At 40.7% G+C, this 15,722-nt stretch overlaps 1 pseudogene; it reads right to left on the reverse strand.

Annotated features, from left to right (window-relative positions):
• Positions 1-14,652: 14,652 nt before the first annotated feature.
• Positions 14,653-15,500, reverse strand: LOC105734516 (voltage-dependent anion-selective channel protein 1-like; annotated as a pseudogene).
• Positions 15,501-15,722: the final 222 nt, after the last annotated feature.

The following is a 15,722-nucleotide window of genomic DNA, read 5'->3' on the forward strand; positions in this document are numbered from 1 at the left end:
AACTTTTCCGGAAGGGCCGCCGTCGCGTCGGGCTCCGGCGGCGCGGGCGCGAAGCGGGGCACGCTGGGAGATGTAGTTCTGCTCCTATCGCAGCCTGCAGCGTCCCAGCGCGGGCGGGAGATAAGAATCCGGAGCGCCCGGAAGGGCTGGTCTGAGGCGAGGAGAGCGGGGCGGGGACGTGCTGTGGAAGCGGCGGGAGAGATAAGACGGGCTTTCTGGTCACGTACATCCTTGGGGCGGCCGTCTTTCGGCCTCGGGGAGAAGATAGAGTAGGGCTGGGAGGCTGAGGGCGGACCGGGGCAGAAATGTGGCAGAGACCGTAGTCGCGCTTGCATTTTCAGAGTTTGCGAAATACAGATCCCGGCCCAGGATGTACAGACCCGCCCTTCGCCCTGGGTCCTGGTCCTCTAGAGCCTCTAGGGCTTGAGGGGGCGGGGATGAGCGGGCTGGGAAACTTCTGGCTTAAGGATGATTTTCTAAAGAGAGTGGGAGAAGCCAGGAATGGGCTCGGAAGATAATCCGGGAGAAGACTTTCTGTGATCGAGTCCACACCACCGTTCTGTCAAGATGTCCCCAGGCGTTGCTTCCATAGTTAGAAAAAGGAAAGGCAAAGTGATTGTTTCCGTTAACCAGTAGAAAATTCCTGACTTGGTGCGTTTTGGTGATTAACAAATAAGAATTGTAAAAATAGTTATTCCACTGTAGGGTGCTCTCAAATATTGCTCACGTTTAATACTTACAACAACGGCTGCAAACTAGGCAGGGCAAACGTCCGCACTTCCTCCCACTCTCCCTTCCCCCGCCCTTTAAAGAAACGAGGAAAGAAGCTAACATTTGACAGGCAGCTCTTTGTCCCCGCTGTAACCATACCACGGCTTCATGGTTCCTGGGCGCAAAAGTGTGACAACTATTGTCATGGGCTAATCCGTCCCATAAGTCTCCACGATGTTTTTAATTTCTAGTAGTAGATAATAAGTTAAGCCACTGGTAGCTGTTGCCACAAGTTTTTTCTTAGTGGCGGGATGCACTGATGGAATCTCAATGGTTTTCGAGTCAGACCGATTGGTTATCTTATCCACCCACAACTGCACCTGGCAATTCTCCCACTGGGACATGATGTTAGCAAGGTGGGTGTGCTTGCCCAAGCCTCACCACTGAGAATCAATGGAAAGTAAAGGCTTGGGTTGAGAAGTGACTAAGCTACTTTTAGGGAAGAAAAACAATTAGCTTTTAGCCATAGCACAACCTGCCAGGAGGCCAAGTTAGAAATGGAGGCAAGGAAATAAGAATGATCATTGTAGGAAGGGTCGGTGCCCTCTTCTGGATGCCCGTGATGGGGTTGGGCTGGGCCTGGTGATGAGAAATGAACCTCATCAAATGAAAAGGAGCCTCTCTGTTCCGTTTATTTGTAAGAAGCCCCTTCATTATTGCTCTAATTCTGCAAATACCCATAAGGTTAGTAAAAGCTAAGTAAGAACAGACTGTTTTGAACATTCGCCCAGTCACAAAGACTGATGCTCAGCAAACTGTACTAGCTTCCAGGTTTCCATCCCTCTCATCCTTAGCCTTTCTATGAAAAGGGCCTCTCTGCGTTCTTCCTCTGGTTCCCAACACCCTCCCTACTGGCAACCTGTTATTTAATGCATAAGAAAGGCTTCAATAGCTTGGTTAGTGTGAGTTTAAATCACCTTTCTGGGGGTTCAAATTCTTCCCAAGTGGGATACTTGTATTTAAGTCATATTTGTCAGTGTGGAGAAAAAAAAAAGATATCACCGATCTAAGTAATTTCTTTTTTTTTTTATTTATTTATTGCATTTTAGGTTTTGGGGTACATGTGAAGAACATGCAAGATTGTTGCATAGGTACATACGTGGCAGTGTGATTTGCTGCCTTCCTCCCCTTCACCTATATCTGGCATTTCTCCCCATGCTATCTCTCCCCAACTCCCGACTCCCCACTGTCCCTCCCCTAATTCCCCCCCAACAGACCCCAGTGTGTGATGCCCCATGTGTTCTCATTGTTCAACACCCGCCTATGAGTGAGAACATGCAGTGTTTGATTTTGTGTTCTTGTGTCAGTTTGCTGAGAACGATGGTTTCCAGGTTCATCCATGTCCCTACAAAGGACGCAAAATCATCGTTTTTGATGGCTGCATAATATTCCATGGTGTATATATGCCACATTTTTCCTGTTCAGTCTATCATTGATGGGCATTTGGGTTGGTTCCAGGTCTTTGCTACTTCTTACATCAGAAAACTAGTTGGGAAAAATAAAAAGTTTCTAATTAGTTGTACAAAGTAAGGTGTAAATTAGAAGTTCTCATCTATTTTTTAGCTTAGTTTCTTGCATCTCTTTACAACTTTATTTTTTATGTGATCCTGTCGCAAAAATGATTCTACTAGCCTTATAGGTATTAGTATTAAATATTATTTTTCAAAATCTACATGCTTCTCAGAATCCTTATGAACTTTTCCTTCTCCTAAAGCCCTGTTGAACATAACTTATTTTAGGCCTGCTGGTGCATATTAGAGAGAGTTCTAATGTTAATCCCTCTGGTAGCTTTACTGCCTTCTAACAACACACACACACGCGCACACACACACACACCACATTCTCACTATTTTTACTAAACTATACTATTTTCAACAATTATCAAATTCTGAAAGCCAAAGTTAAGAAATGTATTGCTAAATTCACTTAGTTCTGTTGCTTTCAGATAGATATAGAAACTCAGGCTAATTAGTAACAAAATATTACGGAAAATCTTGTTTACCTTGGCATGCTTCTGCCCAACTCATCAGAAATTTTGGTGGGGTGATGGGAGGAGTGGTAAGATGCGCAAGGAAGTAGAATTTTTAAACTGTTAACTCATTTTTTTGTCCTAGAACTTGTATTTTAAACTTTTAGGTCTATAGTAGCAAATGCTTACATAGATCATTAAAATAATTGGTTCTTAAAGCTGTATATAGTCTAAATATCCAATGCAATTTAGTGTTGTTGACTTGCTTTTTCTTTAACTGGTGTAATTTTAAAATTATTTTTCACAAATGTATAGATAACATTTCAGGGAGATTTTATGTAAGGGACCAACTCATGTTACCTATCCTTTCAGTCCCCTTAGCTTCTCCCTAATTCTTCACTATAGTAATATTGATTGTAATGTCTGGAGTTGCAGCAACCATTTTGTGACTAAGACTCTGAAAGTTCCATATCAAAGTTTGTGGAGCAGTTAGATAGAAGGAGTCTGAGTCCTGATGACATCCTTAAGCAGATACACCAGCCCTAGGCTGCTTACCTTTGAACTTCTTGTTATATGAGAAAAAATAATTTAAGAAAGTGTTTGTCAGGTGTTTTGTTGCCGCTTACATCTTTCTGATATAGACCTTTTCTCGCTGTGGTTCAAATATCTACCCTGGGACCAACCAATAAAAAATAGCCATGAGTGAAAAAAATGGCATCATGTAAGAACACGAGCTCTCCCATTAGTGTTTTGTGGTAGGGAAGTTGGTGAGTATGTGGAATATCATTTCTCGAAAAAGGGAAATGTGATGAACAGAAAGTACCATAAATCATCAATGCCCACAATAGGGACAAGCTTTTGAATGTGATTCTAGGGTTTTTGAGCCTGCATATCTAAGATTAACAAAAATAGGGAATTTAGAAAGAAGAACTAGCAAGTACAGAGCAGAAGTTTATTGGGAGAACAGGAAATAATCAGTTTGATAGAGATAATTATTAATAGAGATATTCCCACCAGTTGAGCTAAAGCTCTCTGACTGTTCCATTTGCCCAGGTACAGGAGCTTCCTGGCCACTCCATCCCTTCAGTGTAAAGATGTTCTTACCATCCATTCTCAGAGTCTTGAAAATGTTATGGACCAACCAAAAGGGTGGGTCATTTGAGAAGATGGTGAGGACAAAGTGTTGGGATAGATATATAAAGGTATTCCTCTTGTGAGGCAATCAAAGAACCATGGGTATTGGGTAGCTGTTGAGTAGTCCTCATCAGACAGAATAGAAAAGATATTTAATATTGTTCCTGTACCTGCCTCCATGATGCTTCAGGGCACTTGCAACCAGTAGTACTTGCTCAAGAAACATGAAGCTACGTCCACTTGTGTCATTGAGAGTTCGTCTCCACTGATGGACTAGAATACTCTCTTGAAAAATACACATTTAAGACCTTTTACTTTAGACCCATATCAATATCGATTTAAACTTGAGAGTCAAAAATCAATTCTCTTTGTTCTCTGCATCTATCTAGAGTGATCTTTTCTCCCACGTTTAACTCTTCAGCCTGGGCCAGGACCTGATTGTAGAATTAATGTGGTTGAATGAATGCAGGAGGAGGGAAAAACGCATTTGAAATACTCTCTTACTGCAGACATGTTGAACTTTGATGTTAGTACTGTAAAAATGGAAATGTGAGGCCAGAAAGGATGAGGGCTGGAAAGATACATTTTTGAGATACCCACAGTGCTGGGATGATGAGCTCATCCAGAAGAACTCTTAAAACAAAAAGATAAAGGGCTCAATGTCAGAACATGGGACAGCAGACACATTTAGGGACAAAAAGCAAGAAGTCATGGGACCTTGAGTGTGATGTCACAGAAACATGGAGGGAGACAGCATCAAAGAGGAGAATGTGGTCAGCAGGCAGAAAGCTTTACTCTCTGATCAACCAGAAAACAGAAGTACTGAGTAGAGGCTAGCGGAAATTATGAAGTCATTGGCTGTTTTGGAAACAAGAGCTTTGGAAATCCCGTTGAGGTGGCAGCTGAAATGAAAGAACATATGGGTGGGAAGTTGTAATGTTGATCTTTTATTTGGAGTGGAAGACTAGAGCATGGTTCAGTTTGTTTTCGCTGAAGGAAGTGAGGCAACAGAGAGATCTAAAAATACAAGAGCTCATGGCCAGTCTAAAGGTTTTATTTTCTTCTCTTCCCAAATTGCACCATTCAGGCTGCATTCAGGGAGTATAAAGGTCAACAGGAATGGGAAAGAGGATTGAGCAAAGAAATAGCCATTTGAGGTTCCAATATACATAACCTTCAAAGGACCTGGCTTGCTTTCTCCAAACAGTTGTCCTCACCTTCATTCTAACCAGTCCTCAGGCAGCCTTCCTGTGTAAAACAGGAACTCAACTATAATTGAAGGGTTATGAGTACTCTGTAGGGTAACTACCCTGAGTCAAACTGAGTCCTGAATCATTTATTCTTTCTATAGACATTTACTTAGCACCTTCTATGTGCTATGTTCAAATCAACCCCACAAGGTAGAGAAGACCACTGTTGTCACTCTTCACAGGATAGATTAGTAAACTGAAGCTTACATGGGTTTAGAGATAGACCAAGTCTAGACCTTGTCTCTAAGGCTCTATTAACATTACAACACTGCTCTTCATCTGACGCAGAGTCATTGTACGCTAATACAATGTTAATAATATTTACTAAACACCTGCACCTTACTAGGAACTTCAGAACACACAGAGGAGCTGCCAGCCTTTCCCGTCCTCCTAGGAAAAATGGATTCCGCTTGAGCCACCAAATAATCTCTTCAAATGATCTATTACATAGGCAATACTCATTTTGCATGGTCCTATGGGACCATGACAGTGACCTTGGAAGCAGAAGCGAGACATATCATTCTTACTAATCAATAGGAAATTATGATTGTTATGTGATTGTATGTATGTATATATATGTGTGTGTGTGTGTGTGCGCGCGCATATATATATATATATATATGCATATGTATATGTACAAATACTTTTTGAGACACAGTCTCCTTCTGTTGCCCAGGCTGGAGTGCAGTGACACAGTCTTAGCTCACTGCAACCTCCGCCTCCTGGGTTCAAGTGATTCTCCTGTCTCAGCTTCCCAAGTTGCTGGGATTACAGGTGCATGCTGCCATGCCCAGCTAATTTTTTGTATTTTAGTAGAGACGGAGTTTCACCGTGTTGCCCAGGCTGGTCTCAAACTCCTGAACTTAGGCAATCCACTCACCTTGGCCTCCCAAAGTGCTGAGATTACATGCATCAGCCACCATCCCCAGTCGTGATCTTTAATATTTTTAATAGAAACATTAAAAACTCAGTTACTGTAGGTTGTAGATGAAAAATGGAAAAACTAATTTTGTTGGTACATTGTAATTTAAAACATTAGAAACATTGAGAATTCATGTATTTTATTTCTTCACACTTCTACAGAATAGTTTGAACAGGCTTCCCTTCTTTTTCTTATTGTATAACTAAAGATATGAAGCAAGCATCTTTTCTATGCCTTGGTGAATTGTCAGACTTTCTAAGTCTGGATCAGCTTTCAACATTTGATCCTCTGTGCTTTCAGTGTTGTGAAATATTCCAAGTAGTTTTTTTAATATGAAGTAGGTTTTTTTGCTTGTTTTTTTTTTTTGAGCAGCACTTCCTCTGAAATATCTTCATCCAACACGAGCGCCTTCTTCACGTATGCCAGAAAGTTTGCCTTCACTAAGTTCCTGTGATGGTTAATTTTATGGATCAAATGTGCTGGCCTACAGTGGCCAGATATTTGGTAAAACATTATTCTGGATATTTTTGTGAGGGTGGTTTTTAGATGAAATTAACATTTAAGTTAGTAGACTTAAAGTAAAGCAGATTGTCCTCCAAAATGTAAGTGGGCCTCATCCAATCAGTTGAAGGTCTGAATAGAACAATAGACTGACTTCCCCTGAGCAAGAAGGAATTTTGCAAATTCTGCCATCAGAGGGCCTTCAGACTTGAACTGCTACATCACTTATTCCCTGGATCTTCAGCCTGCTGGCCCACCCTGCAGATTCTGGACTTTCCAACCTCCACAGTTCTTAAAATCAATCAACCACTTCCTCTCTCTCTCCATATATGTAAACATATACACATTCTATTAGTTCTGTTTCTCTGGAGAACCTTGACTAATCTAGTTCTTCTGGGTGAACATCTGAGTGTCTCAAAAGGCAACAATGTCAACATTCCCCTGGTCAGCTATTTTTTCTGTAATTCCATTTATGTTCAACTAGAATTTCACTTCCAGTTTTGTTGCTTTCTGTTTCTTTGCTGCACTTTTGTCTTTCTTGACCAGTTCCCTCTTTCAATGATCCATTTTTGTAGAATATCACATGCATTTATCATGGGGCAACAAGGAAACAACATGGCTACACACTTTGCATAAATTGTGCATAAACTGAAGAACAGATTAGCACTGACCAATCACCATCAGACTTTGAAAAAAGTAGGATGATTGGTCGTGAACACGATGCATATATATTATTTACGTAGTGATTTGTAGACTGAAGAGCTAGCGCCAGGTTTGTGCTTTACAAAATTACCCATAGTTATCAATGTGGTAACTGAAATTTGAACTCTGTTGCTGGGGAGCTGGTGATGTTTAACCAAATCAGGATATGAAATGAAATTTGTGCCTCTTAGAACCATGCAATGCCGAGACTGCCTACACTTACTTTTGAACTGATTGTCTAGGTTCATAATGAAGAAGTCTCTACCTACCATGAAGGACCATGAAAAAAAGAAAACAAAGTTCTTAACAGAATCAGCAGCATCTCTATAAAAATTCTATTATTTTATTAACTTGAATTCTTAAAATACCAGAGACTTATTTTTCTGCGTATTTTCTGTGAATAATTGACGCTTGTAGAATCACATAAAAAGATACAAACATAAGAAGTAGTTTGTGGCAGAGACAGCTAGTTGTCCAACAAAAATCAGTTTTTCTCTTCTTCCTTTAATACTCATATTCCAGGTTTTAGTGGAGCATATAGCAGCTTCACCTCACAGCTATAGTAGACTGAAATGCTTCCACTATCCTCCTATCCTCTCTTGAAGCTTATGATCAAATTCTGGCCAGTAGGATGTGAACAAAACTATTGTGTGTCACTTCTGAGTTTATTCTTCAAAGGAACAAATGTGCTTCCTCTGTCCTTTTTGCTACTGGCTAGGATACAGCTATGAAGGCGGGAAGCGGAACAGCCACTTGGAACCCAGAAATGGAATCTGTGTGTTAAGTAAGGATGACAGAGCAGCGTTATGCATCTTGGACTATGTCTCTAGAAAGTTATATCAGAGACAGTGAACTTCACTTTTGTTTTAGCCACTGAATTTTGAGGTCTTTTGTTATAAACACTTAACTCTAACCTAATAAACGCAGGCATAGATTCCTTTTTGAGAATAACCAGTAGCTTAACGTAGTCACATAGGTAGTTTATGCACGTTACACTAAATAGTGAATGGATTGTCTCTATTCTAACTTTGATTTAAAGATGACAGGAAGAAAGGCTGAGGGCCCCAAGTGTAATGGCATCCCCTTCTGAGGGAATAAACTGAGCAGGACCTACTGAAGATAATGGTCTAATGCAACCAACATAGACAGGATGGATAAAACCTGCCTGTTGCAGAGTGGATGTGATGTTTTCCATTTAGCATTTATTATGCCTTAAGGCTACGAACCTCCATTCTTAACAACCAGCTGTATTGGGAAGGGGGAACTCCAATATTTAAATTGAATTTCCAGGAGCTGCTGGGTCTGATGGGAGAGAGTTACTTGGCAGTACTGTGTTTATTGAATTTGTGTCAAAAATAAATTTAAGGTGGTACAAATCAGTTTAGTCATTGACATGAATATAATTTATCCAGCTACAACTATTGAAATATGTGCATCATGGAATTTGGCTCTTTTTTACGGAGCACATTAAAAAGGATCGGATACATCAACAAATGTTTGATGCTCATATGTGTACACTAGAGGGCACTCATTTTCTATTAATTCGCAAACCAGTATCTAGAAGCATCACCTTGGGATCTTGTTAAAAATGCCTGTTTTGAGGTTGTAGAGGAGCCCGTGAACCTGCTTTTTATTGGGGTGCTCTCTAAGAGCATAGTTAAAGAGAATGGCTCATGGAGTCTGACAGCCAGTGTTTGAAAACTGACTTTGCCATTTGCGAACTTACGCAATTATGTAACCTCCCTGTGCCTGGATTTCCTCATCCATTGGATGAAGTTAGAAATAACACCTGCCTCTTAGGGTAGTTGTGATGATTAGATCAGTTAACTTAGAACACAACCTAGTGCATGTCAATATATACTAACTCTATTATTATAAGTATTCTTTTTAATAATCATATTCATTGATTGTATAGCAGGGGACCTGAGAACCACTTTGAGAAATACAGAACTATTTAAAAAATTTAAAAAGGGGCCAGCACAATGGTTCACCCTGTAACCCTAGCACTTTGGGAGGCCAAGGTAGGAGGTTTGCTTAAGGCCTGGAGTTCAAGACCCATCTGGGTAGCATAGCAAGACCTCATCTCTACTAAAAATTAAATAAATAAATTAGTCTGATGTGATGGTGTGTGCCTGTAGTCCCAGCTTCAGGAGGCTGAAGCAGGAGGATTGTTTGCGTCCAGGAGTTCAAGGCTGCATTGAGCTGTGATTGCTCCACTGCACTTTTGCCTGAGTGACAGAGTGAGACTCTGTCTCAATCAATCAATCGACGAAGAAGGATCCTCTTAAAAGTGAGTACCTAGTCAGGCCAAAACCTTATGTTCTGACTCTAAGCTAGAGTGATAATGAAATGGCAGGAACAACAATTGCAGAATGGAGAATGGAGCAAAATGAGGCTGGTCTTCATATACTCTGTGAAAGAGCTTGTACATTATTCATAAGTTCATAGAAATCCATCAAAAAGCATTGAAGCAGAAGATGGCATGATGAGGTTTATGTCTGAGATAGATTATTCTGAAAGTGAAATTTGGGGTTGGAGGCAAGGGTGGAGCCTGGAGGCAGTATATCGGGGAGCTCAGGTAGAGGTAATGCTGCTCCTTTTCCAACCAAGTAAGGGTCTCCAGAAAACATCAGGATTATCCACATCACAATGCTTTGAACATTAAAAATCCTTCCTTCTTTGGAGCTCAAACTGGAACTCAAGCTTGTAATAAAATACTCTGCCTCAACCACACCCCCTCCTTTATACAAACATGTAGTACAGAGTACCTGGCAGGCATCCTCCCTAGGTTTTGAGCAGTAGACTCTGCAGGGAGAACTCCTGTGAACTCTGCAGTCACCAAAGAAAAACTGGACTGTTCTCTGTAGCCCCAGCAGCTGAGAAGGGGGTATATCCAGCATCTCACCTGGTAATCCTGTAGATTTTGAGGTAGGTTTTTAGGAATTGTGGCAGCTTTGAAGTGTTTGACCTGACAAATACTGAAATAAACTTCAATTCTGCTTATCATGCCCCTAGCTAGAATGGGAGGAGCTGCCACAGTGGTGGGAGAGGCCAGAGGAGGAGAAGTGATCTAGGGTGCTGCTCTCCTTGCCTCTCTACCTAGAATCCTGATGCCATTCTGATACCATTAAATTATCAGTGCCAGGGAAAGCAACTATATGAGTATTTTCTCTAGTACCTGAGGAGTGGGTATGAATGATTTCATGAGAAAGGAATTCATTCCTGGGGTCCCCTCTGCCCTACACAAGTAGGAGCAGTTCCTACTTGTGTACTCAGCCAAGTCTTACATATCACCTACATTTCTAATCTTTCAGCTGAAAACATACAAAATAAAAATAATGAAACAGCTCTTCCTTCTATTAAAGTTTTTGAGATTGCAGAACCATGGGATATTGTCTTAGACTGTTTAGAGGTAGAAGGAACCTACTCCAGTGGTTCTCAGACTTGATTTAGTGTGAGATCTCTTTAAACAAAATCTTATGGAGAAGTCCAATTCCTATGTGAACAGAAAGCAGAGCTGCTTTTGTTGTAGGGGAGTCCTGGCTGGGCAATGATTCTCCTGTTTGTCAGCCTCGAACACAGGATTATGTGAATCACTTTTTGAACCCCTAGCAAGAAGAAGAGCTAAGTCTGAAAGTCATGATTAAATGAATTCCTCCATTTTACAGAGAACAAAAATGAGCCCAAGAGGGTTAACAATTATTTTAGTAGAGTGGAAGACCCATAGGGAGGGTACATAGACATAAGCTGAAGGTCACTTGTTCAAATTAATGGTAGAGAATAGAGATTGGAAAGGATTTTTTAAGGGTTTCTTTGGCATTAGATCAATGAGTCAGAAAGAACAAAACAAATTAGAGCATGTAAGGGATGAGAAGAAGGTTTAATTTAGATCCAGAGAAGGATTTCCAATAGAAGTGGATACAAAACTTTGTAACTTGGAAGTCTCTGGCCTGGAATCTGTTCAATGTAGCAAAGTTGCTTATCTGTCTAGAGAGAATGAAAACTAGTTTTAATTACAGCCCCATATTCAGGTGGAGACTGTCAACCAGCCACTAGTCATCATCATCGATGACGTTATCAAACGTCCATTAACATCTTTACAAAGTTAGACACAAAGGCACTTTTCCTTCTGGACAGAGTTTTTGCAGATCCATAGTTTACACAGACAACAACATGGTGATTTTCTGATGACTTGTGGGAGGAAGATTACCAGTTCCAAACTTTATCTCTTTCCTCTCTGTGTTGACAATTAAACTCAAAACTTACCTGGTCCAGGAAATGTCTACCCACCTGATTCTACTTGCCATTGTAGCAACTTTTATTCTTAATTTACTTTGTTGAACCTCTGTTCCTCACCTGTAACATAAGAATAAGAAAATTTCTTATTGTTTTTGTATGAGAAAAAGGGAACAAGATATGTTAGCTGTTTTAGCACAGTGCCTGACACTTAAAACTTTTGGTTTCTCGTCTGATGTGAATCTCTGATAGACTTAGTAATTTGACTCAGTCAAATATTCTATAAAAGGAAATTTTCTTAATATTTGTATCTTATAGGTGAGAAACAGACGTTCAGCAAAGTAGATTAAGAATAAAAGTTGCTACAGTGGCAGGTGGAGTCAGATGGGTAGATATTTCCTGACCTTGTAAGTTTTGAGTTTAATTTTCAAGACAGGGTGAACAGAAAAAGTTTGGAACTGGGTAATGTTCTTCCCATGAATCATCAGAAAATCACCACGTTGTTGTCTTTCTAAACTATGATCTGCAAAGTGTAAGGTTTGTTCTTGCTGAGTTTAAAGCGAAGAAACTGAGGCCAGCACAAGAAGATCCAATGCGAAGGAATTTATTCAGGCTCCTGGATGAAGTTCTGCGGTCCAACAGGAGGGGCCGGAGAAGTCGCACAGACTCCTCTTCAACATGGGTTTTTATAGGGAGTGAAACAGCTCGATTGGTTGTGGGAGAGCAGAACTGCTATTGGGTAAGTTACAAGCCTTTACCTAGGACTTGGCTTGTTGTTGGTTGGAATTACTCAGTTGCTATTGGTTGTCAAGACTCGACTGCTATTGGCTGTTAAGACTCTGCTGCTATTGGTTGTTAAGACTCGGCTGCTATTGGTTGTTAAGGCTTGACTGCTATTGGTTGTTAAGAGGCTAAGGTTACAAGACCTCGTTTGCATACTGGGCTCTTTAAGGGAAGGCCAGGCTGTGCGAGCATGGGAGAAGGGAACATGCCTGAGCATGTCTGAGCTTGCCTGAGCTTGTCCGGGCTTGTCCGGGCTTTTGAAAAAGAAGTGAGGTGGGGGTGTGCATCTGAGCTCCCAACGAGGCAACTGGCCTTACACAAAGAATTTGAAATAGATCAAATTTCTCTTTATCTTCCCATCTTTTCTTTTAGAATCCACTCTAATTTCTAGGGCCCTGTTACTTTTTGTTTCATCTGTTCCCCTCTTTGTATCTTTTATTCTGGAATAATGATAAAGTTAACTGATGATGTTAAGAAAGTGGAGACTAAAGTTGATACCCATATTTAACACTGTTGTTTACCTTTAGTTTCAAAGTTTTTAGAATTTCATTTCTTTTCTTATTTATTTATTTTTGAAACAAGGTCTTACTCTGTCACCTAGGCTTTAGTGCAGTGGGGCAATCTGGGCTCACTGCAACCTCCATCTCCTGGGTTCAAGTGATTCTCCTGCCTCAGCCTCCCTGGTAGCTGGGATTACAGGAGCCCACCACCACGCTAGGCTAATTTTGTATTTTTAGTACAGATGGGGTTTCTCCATGTTGTCCAGGGTAGTCTCAAACTCCTAACCTCAGGAGTTCACCAGCCTTGGCCTCCCAAAGTGTTGGGATTACAGGCATGAGCCATGGTGCTCAGCCAACATTCTCATTTCTAAAGCTTCTTTCATCTTTAGGTGGTTAGAAAACATCTTTTAGCTATGGTTAATAAGTTCTATAGCTTTGACCAAGGGTAAGTATCTCTGAAGATAAACATATGGTCAATCCAGATGAGCTAAAATTTACCCATGTTATTCAAGTGGAAATTTTAGAACTGAAAAATTCAGTATCTGAAATAAAGTCTGAAGATCCACTTACCAACAGATTCAAGATTTCAGAAGAAATCTGGAGATTGAGGTTCTTGATATTGAGGACAAATCAATAGAACTTATTCAATCTAAATAATAGAGAAGTAACAATGATTGAGATAAGAATGGACAGAGTCTCAATGAAGTGGGATAATATCAAGAGATCTCTATATCTTTGTAGTTACAGAGAGAGAGAGAAAGAGAGTGAGAGAGAGAAAGGAGAGGAAATGGAGCAGAGAAAACATTTGAAAAGATAATGGCCCCAATTCTTCCAAATGTGGTGGAAAACATCAGTTTACAAATATAAGAAGCTCAGCAAACACCAAGAAGAATGAATACAAAGAAAATCACACCTTGGAATATCATAGTCAACCTCATGACCACCAAAGATAAAGAAAAAAGCTTGGAAGGAACCAAAGATGAAGGACACATTCATACAAAAGGAAAAATAATATGCACAATGGCTGACTTTTTTTTTTAGGTTTCAATATTTTATTCAAGTTTTTTTTAAGTGATGTTAATTACAGCATTTGAAGGGGAGGATCTAATTCCACACAAAATGGAAGACTCTAAAATGTACCCATTAAACTGCTAAGAAACAAATTGAGTGGTGAGAATACAACAGAAATCCAGTTTAGATTCTGAGTGTTGTACCATGTGATTACAATCACACAGACTCTTCTGAGCTTATAGCTGGAGCTCCTGGAAGCTATTTCATACTCTGGTACAAGGGCAAAAAAACACAAGAAGGAATAAGTCCTGAATTATTGGCCTCATCACATCCACCCTCTCCACCCCAAAATGGCACAAAAGAAACAGTGACCACACCCTGCAGACCTTTTGGTGTAAAAGTGGTGATGATGAACTGGAGTGGGAACAGGTCATGAAGATCTATCTAAAAAAGTCCCATTCAGGTGAGTTTGTACACACCATCTAGCAGCGAGCCTTTCATCAATTAGGGTTGGGAAAGCAAGGTTCGATTCTCAGGAAATCACAATTTCATTCATTTACTCAATATGAATTTACAAAGTGCCTATGTATTATCGGCTTCCACTTGCAGCCAGTTCTAGATAAAAAAGAAACCTGGCATCTCAAAGGGGCCACCAAGTTCCCCTCGAGTCTACCACTGAAAGGATCTTTTTTGGAAATGGGTTTCTTCTGTACCTCTGAAATAACATCTTAAAGTTGAATCATCTTTAACCTGGAGGTCTAAAATATTTAGCAATACTTGCATCCCAGACATATAACATTAAGATATACACTAAATTCTGAAGGTAGCTATGCTGCAAAATAGTTTAAAATTAAACAATTGTACAGTATTCATTTATGCTTGAAATTCCAGTCCTAGACCAAGCTTGCGGCCACCAGCATTGATGTCCTTGCCATCCAGAAGAACTGACAGTGTCAGTTGGATACCTGGCTTTAGAGTCTGAGTGTATCCTAAACCTATCAGGCTGGAGTTGTTCACTTTAGCCAAGAAGCAGGCCTCAGGGTCAATCTGATACTTGGCTGCTATTCCAAAGCCCGTGTTACTGTTTCCTGCTGTCCAGGCGAGATTGACAGCGGTCTCCATCTTCTTGTTCACCTTCTGGTAAATGGAGCCGCCAAACTCTGTCCCATCATTCACATTAATATGAAGCTGGAATTCATCAGTCTTGTAGCCAACTGCAAAGTTGCTCTGCGTCACTCAGGACTTTGCAGTCTCAGAATTCATCTGGTAGCCAGCCAGCCAGCCTTCATAACCCAGCACCAGAGCACCCCGGATGGAAGGCCCAGCAATGTCGAAATCCACGTTGCAGCCCAGGTTAATGTGCTCCTGTTTGTACCCTGTCTTGATTTTAGCATTTTTTTCCCCAGTGTTAGGTGAGAAGGATGAATTGAAGTTCTGAGTCCACATGCAAGCTGATCTTCCACAGTAATCTCAATGCCTAGCGTATTGTCAGTGTTCCATTTCTCTGCAAACGTCAGGCCATCCTCAGTCCATCTGTACTTGGTTTCCAGACTGCCCATCACTTTGGTGCTTTCAGTGTTGGCTGAGTCTGAGCTTGTAAATTCCAATCCATTCTCCAATTTTGTTTTCAAGTCAAGTTTTATTAAGCCAAATCCATAGCTCTTGGTGAAGACATCCCTGGCAGATTTGCCAAAATTGGCATATGTGGGTGGCACAGCCATCTTCTGCTCTGAGGCAGTGGTGGTGGGCTCGGCAGTGGCTATGGCGGAATGGCTGACTTTTGATGGAGGCCAGAAGGCAATGGAATGACACATACAGAGTACTAAGAGAAAAGCAAATCTATCAACCCAGAATTCTATATCCAGTGAAAATATTCCTCAAAAACGAAGGTAAAATGAAGACATTTTTTCAGATTTAAAAAAGTTGAAGGAATTAATCACCTT

Source organism: Aotus nancymaae, unplaced genomic scaffold (assembly GCF_030222135.1).
Source record: "Aotus nancymaae isolate 86718 unplaced genomic scaffold, 86718_ANA_hifiasm-v0.15.2.pri h1tg000011l, whole genome shotgun sequence".
Taxonomy (NCBI): Eukaryota; Metazoa; Chordata; class Mammalia; order Primates; family Aotidae; genus Aotus; species Aotus nancymaae.